Source organism: Myxocyprinus asiaticus, chromosome 27 (genome assembly GCF_019703515.2).
Source record: "Myxocyprinus asiaticus isolate MX2 ecotype Aquarium Trade chromosome 27, UBuf_Myxa_2, whole genome shotgun sequence".
Taxonomy (NCBI): Eukaryota; Metazoa; Chordata; class Actinopteri; order Cypriniformes; family Catostomidae; genus Myxocyprinus; species Myxocyprinus asiaticus.
This window is the reverse complement of record NC_059370.1, coordinates 25,145,319-25,159,652: the sequence shown is the minus strand read 5'-3', so window position 1 is coordinate 25,159,652 and position 14,334 is coordinate 25,145,319.

The following is a 14,334-nucleotide window of genomic DNA, read 5'->3' as shown; positions in this document are numbered from 1 at the left end:
ACACAATGAATATTTTGGCATTTTAGACTAGAAGAAGCATCAGGAAATTACTCCTCTGTGTGAGAGTTCCAATCAAGAGGTGTGGAATTCTTCAGTTTAAAGGCCGATTTATATTTCTGTGTCAAACCTATGCTGTAGCCTGACACACAACTCTTCAAAATGTAATTAAAGTAATTAAAAAGATATCTGAGGTAGCTTTGCATTTTGTCCAAGATTTGTTTAAGATTTAAGGTCGATTTATACTTCTGCGTCGAACCTACGGCATAGGCTACGCATAGCTACGGCGGTTACGGCGTAGCTTACATAGTAGCCTGACGTGCACCTCTTTAAATATGTAACTGTGCGTTATGTCAGTGCGGATCACAACAGCTGTGATTGGGCCACTTTAACCAGAGACCACCCCCCAGGAAGATAACAAGAATATCTGAGGGAGCGTCACATTTTATCCAAGTTTATTTTAATATCTATGCATTATATTACATTGTTGTATTTGCACTCATAACCATTAAAGCATTTATTTTTTATTATTCTATTTGTGTTTCATGAAGTTACAAGCGACAAAAGATATCTGTTTACAATTTATAAACTCTAAAGGTTTATCTGCGGGCCTTTACTTGATATTAATTTGATATGTGAGTGAAATAATATGTTTTGAATTCTACTCTCGAACTTTCCAATCGGCACGATGATTTTACCAAATGTTTGACAGTATTATGTTATGGAAAAGGAACACTTTTAATTTGTCAGCAAATTAAAAATCACCTGTTAAGAGTTTGTTATTTTGTCTATATCCATTATATAGGCTTTAAAATAACCCCCATTTTGTGTAATTCAGGCGAGTTATTCATTTATTTAATGGTTACTTTTTCATCATGGAATGTCAAAGGTGTGCCAAAATATTTATGTATTATTTAAGTGACTCAAGAGCAAGCATATAGCAATTTCCTCATTTATTTTCTGCCTGCAATGCAGGCAACATGTATAACAAATGATATGTACCTAAATTTCAATATGTTCACATACTGTACTTTGAACCAGTGGCATAGCCACGGTTGTGCCAGGGTGTGCAACTGAAAATTTAAAATGTACGCCACCAAAATGTAAGCTTGCACATCTAAATGAAATGGCAGGTTTTTTTTTTTTTTTTACGTTTAATAGTATGTAGGGGTGTAAAATGCATCGATATTATGCTTAAACTTCAATGCATCGTCTACGAAATTTAATAATCTATTATAATCACTATAATAATACCCAATGTGTCACAGAGGCTGTCTTAGATTACACGCGCACTTTTGCAACAGATGCTGAGAGCGTGACTGAGAAAACAAGCAAACACTTTAAATGAAGAAAGTTCATACTACTGAGTTTGGTTTTATGCCTCATTATTCATAATGGCATGTATCCATACAAGCAAAATAAGTTAATTGTTGTTATTTTATTCCCCAATTATGATATATTATGCATATTGTAGAATATTTGGAGGATATGCTTGAAAAGGTAGACTGTACTGTACTGCGTTTTAACTGTATTTTATAAGTTCAGTAAATGTTCTTGTAATATCCGAGGTTGTTACCCCTCCTACCAACCACCAGAGGGAGCCCTCTCCCGAATGCTAACTCTGTACCATTTTTCTTCTTTGGTGATTTCCTGTTTCAACAATATAAATACCATGCTGTTCCATTTAGACTCTGTGAAGTATTGCCAGTTTACCCTGTCTTACCAAGCGTTTTTCCCAAGCGTTTTTCCCAAGCGTTTTTCCCAAGCGTTTTTCCCAAGCGTTTTTCCCAAGCGTTTTTCCAAGCGTTTTTCCATTGCCATTGCTGATTGTTCTCTTGTTATGACCATTGCCTGTTTTCCTGGATTTACTGCCTTTGGATACCCCTTTGTTTTGTTTGCCTTGTTGGACTGTCTTTTTGGTTTACTGGATTATACCGCCTGTTTAACAACTACCTCTATTTGCCTGCCGATTTAGATTGTTTGCTTGTGTACTTTAATAAACTTCCTGCACATAGATCCTAACACCATCTCCATGGCCAGTTCGTTACAGAATACTTCGCCTAACATGGATCCAGCGGAAGTTTCACAGCTCCAGGCCGCATTCGCGCACCAGTGCGAGGTATTAAGGGGTTACCAAGACCAGCTGAACAACCTACGAGTTGCCAACGAATGTTTGACACAATACATTCACTCACTGCCAGCTCCCCATGCTAAACCGGTAAGCTTTGCTCTACCTGGTAAGTTTGATGGTTCTGCTGAAAAATGCTGTGGTTTTTTACAACAATGCAAGGTATTTTTCTCAAATCAGCCTGAATCATTTGATCAAGACGCCAGGAAATTTTCTTTTTTGATGTCACTGCTTACCGGCAAAGCTCTCGATTGGTCTGCCGCTGTTGGGATCAAATCCAGGTTTCATTTGATTACTTCGTTCAACAAATCCATGAAGTCTTCGAGTATCCAGTGGGTGGCCAAGATATCCCTGTTCAGCTACTTCATCTACGCCAGGGTCATCGATCAGCAGCGGATTATGCAGTTTTGTTCAGGACACTGGCAGCTCAGAGTGGGTGGAATGATGTCGCTCTGAAGACTTTTCCGTGAAGGGCTTAACCTGAAACTCAGGACAGAACTGACCTGCAAGGGTGAAAGTACGAATCTTTCTGAATATATAAGTATGGCCATCAAGATTGATAACCTGCTTCAGAATGCTTCACGGCCTCAGTTTTGCTTCACCTCGAATTCTACAGTCTCAGTACAGGCTCAGGCATCCACCATATCACCCGAACCCATGCAAGTTGCATACAATCGTGTTTCTATGGGGGAACGCCAACGTCGATGCAACGAAAACCTTTACTTTTACTGTGGTTCACCAAGTCATTTCAATGCTGCGTGTCCACACAAGAAATAAAGTTCCCCTAAGTTGAGGCAGCACGTGAGTACCATGAACATTATATCACCCACTTCACATAACTTTCTGTTGTCTTTAGAGATCTCCATTGGTGATCATGTAAGATGTGTTACAGCATTAGTGGATTCTGGGGCTGCTGTTAATCTCATTAATCAGGAGATTGTTCAAGAACTCAACATACCCACCATTGAATGCTTTCCTAAGATTAACATCACCACTGTTGACAACGCACCTATTGGTACTGGCATAACACAACAGACTGTTCCTATAACCATCAAGATTGGACTTTCATGTAGAGAATATCTCACTATATGTCATCAACTCACCCAAGCATGTTCTTATCCTGGGTCATCCCTGGCTGGCCATCCACGACCCATCGATATCCTGGAACCAAGGTGAGCTCACACATTGGTCAAGTTTCTGTCATAAACATTGTCTCCATGTTGCTGTTTCCAGGCCTTGCCTTATCACCAGTATTGAGAGTCCTGAATCACAGAAGGAGACCACGATTCCCAAGGAGTATGCAGAGTTCAGTGAAGTGTTTTTTTTTATTTTTTTATTTTTTTTATTTTTTATTTTTTATTATTATTATTAAAGCTACACAACTTCCTCCTCATCATCCATGGGACTGTGCTATTGAACTTCTGTCCAATACAGCTCCACCGAGAAGCAAGGCCTATGCATTGTCACACCCAGAAACCCTCACCATGGAGAATTACATTGAGGAAGCACTTGCCTCCGTTTACATCTGTCCCTCCACCTCCCTAGCTGCTGCAGGTTTCTTTTTCATAGAGAAGAGGGATGGAGGTCTACGTCCCTGTATTGACTAGCGAGGCCTGAACTCTGTCACCATAAAATATCATTACCCATTACCACTTATCCCCTCAGCCCTTGAACAATTCTGTGAAGCCAAGATCTATACCAAACTTGATCTAAGGAGTGCTTATAACCTCGTCAGGATTCGAGAAGGGGATGAATGGAAAACCGCTTTCATCACCACCAGGCGGCACTATGAATATTTGCCATATGGACTTGCCCCCTCAGTTTTCCAGTCCTTTATCAATGAAATATTCAGACTTACAGAATCATTGTGTGGTGGCCTACATTGACGACATCCTCATCTACTCACAAAACATGGAACAACATATCCAGCAGGTCAAGACCGTCTTATGACGTCTCCAGGAACACCAACTATTTGTCAAGGCAGAAAAGTGAGTTCCATACCACTTTCCTGGGTTACAATATCAGCAATCAAGGTGTGGAGATGGATGTCTCAAAGGTAACAGCAGTCACCGAATGGCCTCGACCTTCTAAAATCAAGGAACTACAGTGGTTCTACTTCTATCGCATTTCATTAGGAATTACATTACCACTGCAGCACCACTCACATCATTGCTCAAGGGAAAGCCAAGCAAGTTGCCATGGAACGATGCCACATACCAAGCCTTCATCTTCCTCAAGTCAAGCTTCACGACCACTCCGATACTGAAACATCCTGACCCCAATCTTCCCTTCGTCGTTGAGGTAGATGCTTCAGATTGTGGGATTGGAGTGGTCCTGTCACAACGTCACAGAACACCAGGCAAGCTTTACCCTTGTGCCTTTTTCTCCAGGAAGTTGAACTCAGCTGAACATAACTATGATGTGGGGAATAAATAATTACTTTCCATGAAAGCAGCACTAGAGGAATGGCATCACTGGTTAGAGGGGGCAGTCCACCCATTCCAAGTTATCAACGATCATATGAATCTTGAATATATGCACATGGATCCTAACACCGTCTCCAGGGCCAGTTCGTTACAGTTCTTCTGATAATATGTAAATCTATTAGCGGTCTACTTACCATCTGTTTGCATCAAGTCAGACATGGTATTATCCTTTATTTATATTGGCTTAATAATTAATGTAACAACAGTATTTTTCTTTTTAATTATGAACCGGACTTCCCTGTACTCCATAAATACTAAGAATGTTAAAGGTTTTGAATCTTCTTACAGTTGTGCATTCTTCTATTCAACACAATGCGTCACTGATTTATTTCATATCCATAAAGTTTTTAAACTAATTAATGTAACTAAAACCTGGTGTATGTTTATCATTTTGTATTTTGCAAATTGTACCACCATTTATATTTGTGTATTTAGCATTTTTTGGAAAGTAATGATGAAACATTGCAAAACAAAATGTATGAATTAAGCATCACATTTTTATATATTAACAGGGCTACTGTTTTTTTTTTTCTCCAGTCGTTTAAACTATAAAAAAATAAAGAAAAGTATAGCCAAAAAGACATTGATGCAATGGTTGTTAATGGTCATTTTATTTTATTTCACTTAATTGTGCGTTAGTTCTTGCACACCCAGTTTTCTCTTGGCACACCCAAATTCTTGTACGTAGCTATGCCCCTACTTTGAAAAATATTTTCATGCTACAGTAATTTAATAAATATGTTTTAATCAAGAAATGACATTGCTTGCATTGCTTTTAATTATTAAATACTGTATATAGTTAACTTTTAGGCTGTGTACTCAGAACGATGCAGACACACCAACGCAGAACAATAAATGCAAATCAATGCATTGGCCACTATGTGGAGCCTATGCTGCAGGTTCAGCGCAGTAGCATAAATCAGCCTTTAAACATATCATATTGTATTTGGGCTCATTTTAATCGGAAGCATCTGCTGTTTTTATATTCTGTTAATGTTTAATGAATTTACAAGCAAAAACACAAAAAGCCACTGTTGACAATTTACTGTATAAACTCATTCATGGCTTTTACTCTATATATTTGGTCTGTGCGTGAAACAAAAATAGCTTTTTGTATTCTACTCGAGACTTTTCTGATCTGTATGTTTTGATTGTATATTTGACAGTGTGGTGTACAGTAAATAATCATATTTCTTAAGTTATGAAAATGGAACACTTGTTAAGAGTTGGTCATATAGCCTAAATGCATTGTAAAGTCCAGCTTGTTTTTTATGTAATACAGCGTGTGCCTCAGTCAGCTCCCTAGCTCCCTATGTCATGAATCAGTATATCGTGAACACGAATTCGGGCACTGGCAAGAGTGATCATCCACTGAATACTTATGACTGAACTATCTGCGACATGATAACAAGGTTGAGCATTCAAGCACAGCTGTTATTAATCAGCAACATGCCTGCATAAATGAGACTATTATACATTTTCATTATAGACATTAAAATGTAAAGTGTTATTATGAATGATCAATGAAGAAATAAATATATAAAGGAGTATATTTTTAATCTTTTTCTGGCAACACTCATATTCAAAAGATTGATTAACTTCCATGAACATTATGGATGAAAGATAATTCTCTTTAAAGATAAAATAAGGCTTTGATATAATATATTTACATTTGCACTTGCATGTCTGGATGATCCCTGGTTTTTAAGGTGCATTCTGGGAATTTTTATGGAGAAAATGTTTCAGTGCCCTGGAACGATTTTGTGATTGAGATACCCCTAGAAATGACTGACTCGCTGACCAGTGCCCTGACAACTGAACTAGAGAGCTGACTGAGATGCACCCACAGTCAATAGGAATGCATATTTTATTAACCATATGCTCTAACTCAAACTCCAACCCTACACATAAAAATGTAATCTTAGAGGGAAAATGCAACCTCTGAGTCACACTCATCATTGGTAATGTGAACGTGATTACTTGCTGGTTTCACATGTCTGAGGTTGCTCATGCAACTTGACCAAAATCTTGAGATAACTTTCTTCATAGTTCATCAGTTATAAACTATTCACCACACTTTAGACAGTTGCCATGTTTTTGTTTTGGAAAGACAGCCCTCATCTTTCCATTGGTGGAAAGTTATTCGCATTCAACATTCTCTTGCCCCCAAGGATGAGTGAGGTGCCATAGGATGACGGCCCTCATTACCCAACACTCTTAGTGGCTGCATGGCAGGGCTTGCTGAGCAGCAGGGGTGACAACGATCGATTGAAGGATGATTGATGACTGCAGCTGACCATTCATCTCAGATTTCAATTGTTGTGGCTCAGGCTCTTTGCACCTTGTAAAGCACTTTGAGAGGAGTGTGTTGCATGAGAGGAAGGGGAGAGCGAGGGAAATAGAGGAAGGCAGTGTGTCCAACAGGTGTTTGTCTAGCAACCCCCCAAAAGCCCCATCAGTGTGTTGCCATGGCGCCATTACTGTTTGGCCTGTTGCTTTCATCAGCAGGGGTAACCGCTGTGTCTGGGCAGGTGATGTAGAAGTAGGAGACCAAAATAGACAGAAACTGATGCTTAAATGAAATAACAAAAGAAACAGAAACTGGGAAGCTTTGATTAAGAATGAGCTTACAAGGACCAAACCAGACCAATCATACAATCAGCTAGGTCCAATCAACATCAAAAGTTTGATTGGTCTAATCCACGTATTGCACTCTTTCCCATCCCAAAGATTCCCATTTTAATGCTCAAATGTAATTTGTAAGATTTTCTTTTTTTTTTAAATGTGTGTTTTCCAAATAAGAGCCCAATGTTTTTTGCATTTAACAGATATCATAATCACAGTACTTGCAATTACTGACTGACAATGATCTCATCCAGTGATGTCTATATGTTATAAAGAAGGACAGGGAACACTGGGTCGATTGGCCCCTTCTCTGGAAGGGATTGTGCTGAGGCAGCTGGTTCAGGGCTCCAAAGTGACCCTGCTGGTGTCATAACTGGCCTCTATCTTTCAGTAATCAACGCCTAAGAGTGGGGTCAGAGGTTATCCAGTGCCCAGCAGCCCAGCCAAGCCTACCACAACCTCTGGGATTTCCACGTCCATGCCATAAAACCAGGGACATGAGGCCTGTGGTAATATCATTGTGTATGTAGAACTTACTGAAACACTGAGAAAGAAAAATTTCATGCGCACAAACACACACACACATACAAAAAATATTTGGAGAGAAAGGGATCCAATTGCAACATTTTATATGCCTTTAATTTAGAAGATAATGGGTGATACATTTCTGTTGTGTAAAGACTTGTAGATTTATTTGCAGTCACCTCTCGAAAAAGAACAAACAGTGATGAGCATTGAGAACAGACTTGGACAGGCATTTAAATTACTAGCCGAAGGTTGGCTGAGGGTGAAAATGTGACTCTTCTCTTAAAATCAGTAGAGAGCTATTTATCTGCAACATAAGTTCAGTGAGATGAGGCCAGAAATATCAGAGAGCATCTTCCTCTCAAATACCCCTCATTGTCAGAGTCCAGATAACTCTGTCAAAATACACAATGTGATTTCACAGGCTTGTCTGCTACATAGACTCACACCACAGGAATGTGAGGCAATGAGAACAAATAATGAGAATAATGGAATTTCTTCCTTGTCAGGGTCCCTATTCATCACATAAGAGAATGGACACACAAGAAAATCCCACTGGGGGTGACTCTGGTCTGAGCCAAAACCTTTCACCCTGTTCCAGACATGTAAAACGAAGTCATTTCTACACAAAGGGATCAAAAACAGAGAGAATTCACTCAAGTAATTGGATGAAGCTGAATTTAGGCCATAGCAACTACATGTGTGAACCTTCAGAGAGCCTTTGAGAAGGTGATAAGTCTAAATGCCCTCTGGCAAATCACTGCTGTGTAAGCACGTGTGTGATATTAGGGGCGCACAATCATACTGGCTTTTGTCCTTGAAACTTTAGCAGTACAGTTTGACTTAGTGCCACAAATGAAGAGACACCTTGAATGAAATCTGTCATCTTTGAAGGGCGCTTGGACAAATGCCGAACTGTTCCTGTTAGCCAAGTTGTATTTTGTGACAACATACATTGAGATACTGCCACACACAGGGTGCAGACTGAACACTCCACAAAGTAGCCTTGAACATAATTTTGCCATCCACCAATAAGAGAGAGGCTATGCTTGAAAAAGTTCTTTCTCCAGTCTCCATGTCCACTTAGGGAAAGGCAGATGTGGCTTTGAAGTAGTGCAAAATTGACTTTTCGTTAGTATTGCTTTGAAAGATCAAGGGTGACATAACAGTCTGATCTCACAGTGAATTCAGAAACAGTAGGTTGAGTTTCTTAAGCTAAACCCAGTCTGTACTTAATAGAATTCGAAGCACTGCTCTCAGTGGCCGAAGTGGGAAGTTTTTTGCACATTAAGGCAGGTGCGAACTCAGGTTTACAGGTGAAATGCCCACAGAGGGGCACAAAAAGCAAGTTGTAAAGCAATATATTTTGTAATACAGTGAAGAGGAATGCATACTTTATTTACTCTGCCCCCAACCCCAACCCTAAGCCTTACCATCAGTGGAGTAAAAATATACCCTTTGAGGGAAAATGGTACAACCGAATCATGGTCGTCACTCATTATGCAAACTAGATTACTTCCTGGTTTCAGCGTAAGATGAGGACATGGTTCTCCCACACTGCTGAGGCAACACGCTTGAGGTCACAGGATAAGGAAAACACAAATGAACTGATGCAAAAATGCCTGAAAGGAGATGGCATTTGTCAGTAATTCGGGCTTTTGGGGCCAAAGCAGGGTTCTGGAAATTTTGAAAGCATCATGCGAACTTCCCATGTGATCATGTTGAACATAAATTGCATATTATGAAGCTAAAACCAACAAGGTGATTAAAACCAATCATGTTGACGTAACTGCAGTGAGCCAATACAAATGTCTGCATCCTGTTTTGGACAAGCTAGCTTTTAAATATAACACATGCTGTTGTCGTTTCTAAATAAACCAGCTTAAATGAACACCACTGGAGTTAAAAGTAACTGAAAACTTACTCTTGCGAATAAATTTGTGGGGAGGGTTGTATACCAGTTTGGGGGTTACCTGCCATGTGGGAGAGCAAAGTGCCATCAAGACCTCTTGGAAACTTACAAGGTTAGCACCTCCCATCAAAGTAAATTATGATAACGCTTAAAGGAATAGTTCACCCAAAAATGAAAATTTGCTGAGAGTTTTCTCACCCTCAGGCCATCCAAGGTATATCTGAGTTTCTTTCTTCATCAAAACAGAATTTAAGACTTTTAGGATTTCATTTCAGGCCTCCTCCTTTAAACAATGCAAGTGAATGTCCTCCATTTTTTGACGGTCCAAAATGCATATTTAGGGTGCATCATAATAATCCACACGACTCCAGTCGACAAATAAAGTTCTTCTGAACCCAAACGATTGATTATTTTGAGAAACGAAACAATACTTATATACTTTTTAACTACAAATGTTTGCTTCCGTACATCTCTGTGATGTGCGTTCATGAGACGGATGACGTAAACTCGTTGGTATGGTCACGCTTCATGTGGAGGAGTCGTCAGGAAGCGCATCATTGTTTACAAGAGAAACTTGTGCCGTTCACAAACCAAAACAGTCCAAAACAATTTCAAAACATTATAAAATAAAAAAACATTTCCAAATAATAATAATTTGTTTTTTTTTAAAACAATGCAAACAATGACGCGCTTCCTGACTCCTCTTCCACGTGACGCGTGACCTTACCAACGAGCTTACGTCATCCCTCTCATGAGCGCACGTCACAGAGATGTACGGAAGCGAACATTTGTAGTTAAAAAGTATATAAGTATTGTTTTGTTTCTAAAAATAATCAATCGTTTGCATAGTGTGGATTATTTTGATGCACCCTAAATATGCATTTTGGACCGTCAGAAAATGGAGGACATTCACTTGCATTGTTTAGAGGAGGAGGCCTGAAATGAAATCCTAAAAGTCTTAAATTCTGTTTTGATGAAGAAAGAAACTCAGATACATCTTGGATGGCCTGAGGGTGAGTACATTATCAGCAAATTTTCATTTTTGGGTGAACTATTCCTTTAAGCTTGGCCCATTAGGTATTTATTCAGAACTATATTGCACTCAACAAATCACAGACAGTCAGAATGGAATGTGTGATCCCTGCTGCTGTCAATGCATCACAGCTTTAAACTTTCAATGCATTTGCCATGTATTAAATGGCACTGGTGTGCCTTCAATATTTTTAAATCTTTGATGGTTGCCCTTTACACTGATGCTAATTATCTGAGATAACTTAAATGCAGTGTGTTTTAAAAACAAAAGGAACTCATCTATACAGTGCATCATGTAATTATGGTAACCAAAGTGGGGGTACTTGCAAGGTAAATCATACAGGAACACTACTAAACACAAATGCATTCTGCCAACAAGCTTGTGTCTTAAGTGAGCAGCAACCTGCTTATGTGCCAAGAAAAACTTCTCAGGTTCTGATATTTATAGAGGCTTTGTGGCGCTCTATGCAGTCCGGGTAAACTTCTCTTTTTCAGATGGGACCCTCTCGTGGGATCCAGTGCAGATCTGAGGGGTTAATAAAGACATCTGTCATAAGGACAGCCCTTCATAGAGATCATATAGGAAGCTTGCATTGATTTAGCTACTATTTGTTTTTGTTTGTTTGTGATGTCATAATGCCGGACTATTACCACCTGTTATAACTAGTAGTTTTAATTATCTTTGCAAATGTAATAATGGTAAAAGCAATCAAACACAAGTAATACAGTTCTGGTAAAAATATGTTATTGAAATATCCATTCACCATTAAGCAAATTTGAAAACAGTTCCACCACAAGCACACACGTGGGTCAGATACTTTAAACATATTGTGGTGATGTTTGTGAGTGAAAAATCATATCAGCAATGAACAGGCTCAGAGGAGCAGGCCATGCAAGATTAAAGTCTGAATGATGCTTAACCCTGACCTCTGTTGAAATGAGTGGGACTTTAGCTCTCTCTCGCACACACAATACACGCACACATACACAAGCACAAATGCTTTGATCCACAGTAATGTGACTTTGTTGGCTGAGGTACAGGAGTCTTGTGGAATCATCACAACCTCATCTAATCTTAGTGACCAATGCTTATTTGTACTAAGCGTCAGAGATACAGTGCCTTAGACTGAGACTCTTCATAAATATTGTCCCTTGTCCAAAGACAGTAGTAAAAGCTTTGTCAAATTTGGGTTTGGTAAATTAGATAATGATTTGTACATTGTTTGCGAGGGGAGATTTGTGTACAACTGTGCAAATGTGTGTGTTCTATTATACATATGTTATACTGTGTGTGAATTAGAGGTCTTTGCGGGTCCACATGGATCCAAAAACCCGAGGTCCGACCTGAGACCCACGCGGGTTCGGGTCCAAAACGTTGATGAGTGCCTCGGACAAGGGACTGATATTATTAGCCTCGGGTCTCGGGTAAATTTAAATAAATATGCTTTTACTGAGAAGACCCGAATTCTTTTAAAAAATGGCAAATTTCCATTAATTGTTTAGGGCATTTAACAATATTTTATTATTTAATATTATTTAAAACAAATACATATTAAATAATAAGCAGTGCTCGTAGACCCAAATTCCTGCCACTTTCACGTGCATGGCTCTTCGCAGCAGGCGCCACGAGAGATAAAAAAATATTTCATCTTTTTCTGAGCGGCTGCAGCAGTCGCGTCGGGCTTGACCAATAATCTAAATGTTTTATTCACAGCCAATCATACAAAATTTAACTGAGCTCACAGCAGACTGCTGATAACATGAAGAGGAATTTCCCGAGTTATAATATGCCTCAAAAAACTTTATTTTAAATAAAGATTTAAAAAAGCCATAAAAAAGCCAGCACTTGGGAGCTTGTGAGTGCGCGATTTGTTGCCAGGTAGAATAAAGTTTCAAAATGAAATTTAACTACATAAAGTATTTTACTCAATTCTAATGAAATAAAAAATAACAACAAATAGTAGGATAGATGATTGTGTATTGTTAAATGATGTGCAAAATAATGCATCAGGTTCTCAATAAGCAGATCAAAGACAGACACAAATCAACAATAAATACAAATGCCATTTTTTCTTTATCACTCGTTTATCTCATTTTATTTATTCTCAACTGATTATGACTTAACTACTGATTTGTTTTAAGTACTATTTAAGCAATATCGCAAGAGTGCGATATGGTCCTACATCAGCACTGCTGTGATTCAGCCACAGGCCGAGTGCCGTAGGCAGTCACAGCGCTGATTTAGGGCCATATGGCACGATTGTGAGTGTGATATTGCTTATATACAACAGTTCAACGAACAAGTAAATGTAAAAAAAAAGTACGGTCATAAAAAACACATTTGTGCATGGAACTACTTCCTTACGTGACAGATCAGAATCTGCCGTTGCTGGTTCAAACCAAATGATGCGTCCAAACCTTCGTTAGTAATTTAAAAATGTCACTTTAGAAATAGTATCACGGCTTGTGCTGTTTCTAACAAGTTATTGGAGAAACAAGAATGTGTGTCTGTGTGTGTGTGTGTGTGTGTGTGTGTGTGTGTGTGAGAGAGAGAGAGAGAGAGAGAGAGAGAGAGAGAGAGATTGTGTGTGCTATCACCTGATGATGATGCTGTAATCTGTTAAACAGCTTTCTGAAGATAATGTCATTTTGGTGAAATTCATCCTATTTTCTCAGTGGAAAAATAGCCATCCAACTTGGGATAGCCCTCCCTATTTCGCGGTAGCTGGTGCGCAAGTGTCATTCACTACTATAGAAACTGCAGTCTCCTCCGCCATTTTGAACAGTATGTCCTCTCCAATGTGGAAAGTCCAGTAAGAGGTAAGCGCCTTTAATTAATTCAGTTTGTGTAATTAATCAGTCTGTTGTGTCTCTCAGCTGTGATGAGCCTTAATGCTGAAATTGTTAGTTTAAAGCCGTTTAAAGCTATTTCCTAGCTTTAGTAGTGTAGTAGTAATACCAGCAATCACAGAGTGCTGATGAATATAAACACTGAGTGACACTGACTCACTTCACATCACCAACTAGCTCATATTACATACAAAAATGGTCTTTTGCCGCCACCTGCTGGCTAAAATATGTAATATCACAAAATTTAGTGTAAAGAGACATATCTCTTAACACATTTGCACTGCTCTTACACTTTAGATTAGAACGGCACGAACACAAGCGGAGTGATACACACAGTGAAGCATCGGAGTGCTGATGGTGTCAGACCATCAGTAATCGTGGAGCATCTCTCGTCCAATCAGATTTGAGGACCGGAACTAACTGTTGTATATATGAACTATATAAATGGTTAAAGAAACAAATATGAGAGGTACAATATGTGCAGAATATTTCTCTCACAGACACTGCAAGTCTGCCGCTGCTGTTGGTGTGCATGTAGGTGTTTTGCCGCGTTCCGTGTGTAAGTACCAAACCCTCTTGGATACTGGTGCATGCAGGCTGTGCAGACGTCGGAGCCTTTTACATTCGGGTCCAGTCGGGTTCGGAAAAAAAAAATTGCCATCGGGTCTGGTCGGACTCTGGACTAATTTTACCGGGTCTGTCTCGGGTTGGGGTTTTCTTTTTTTTAAATGTATTTATGCACATCGGGTTTGGGTAAGAAGTGATTTGGGTTGGGTATC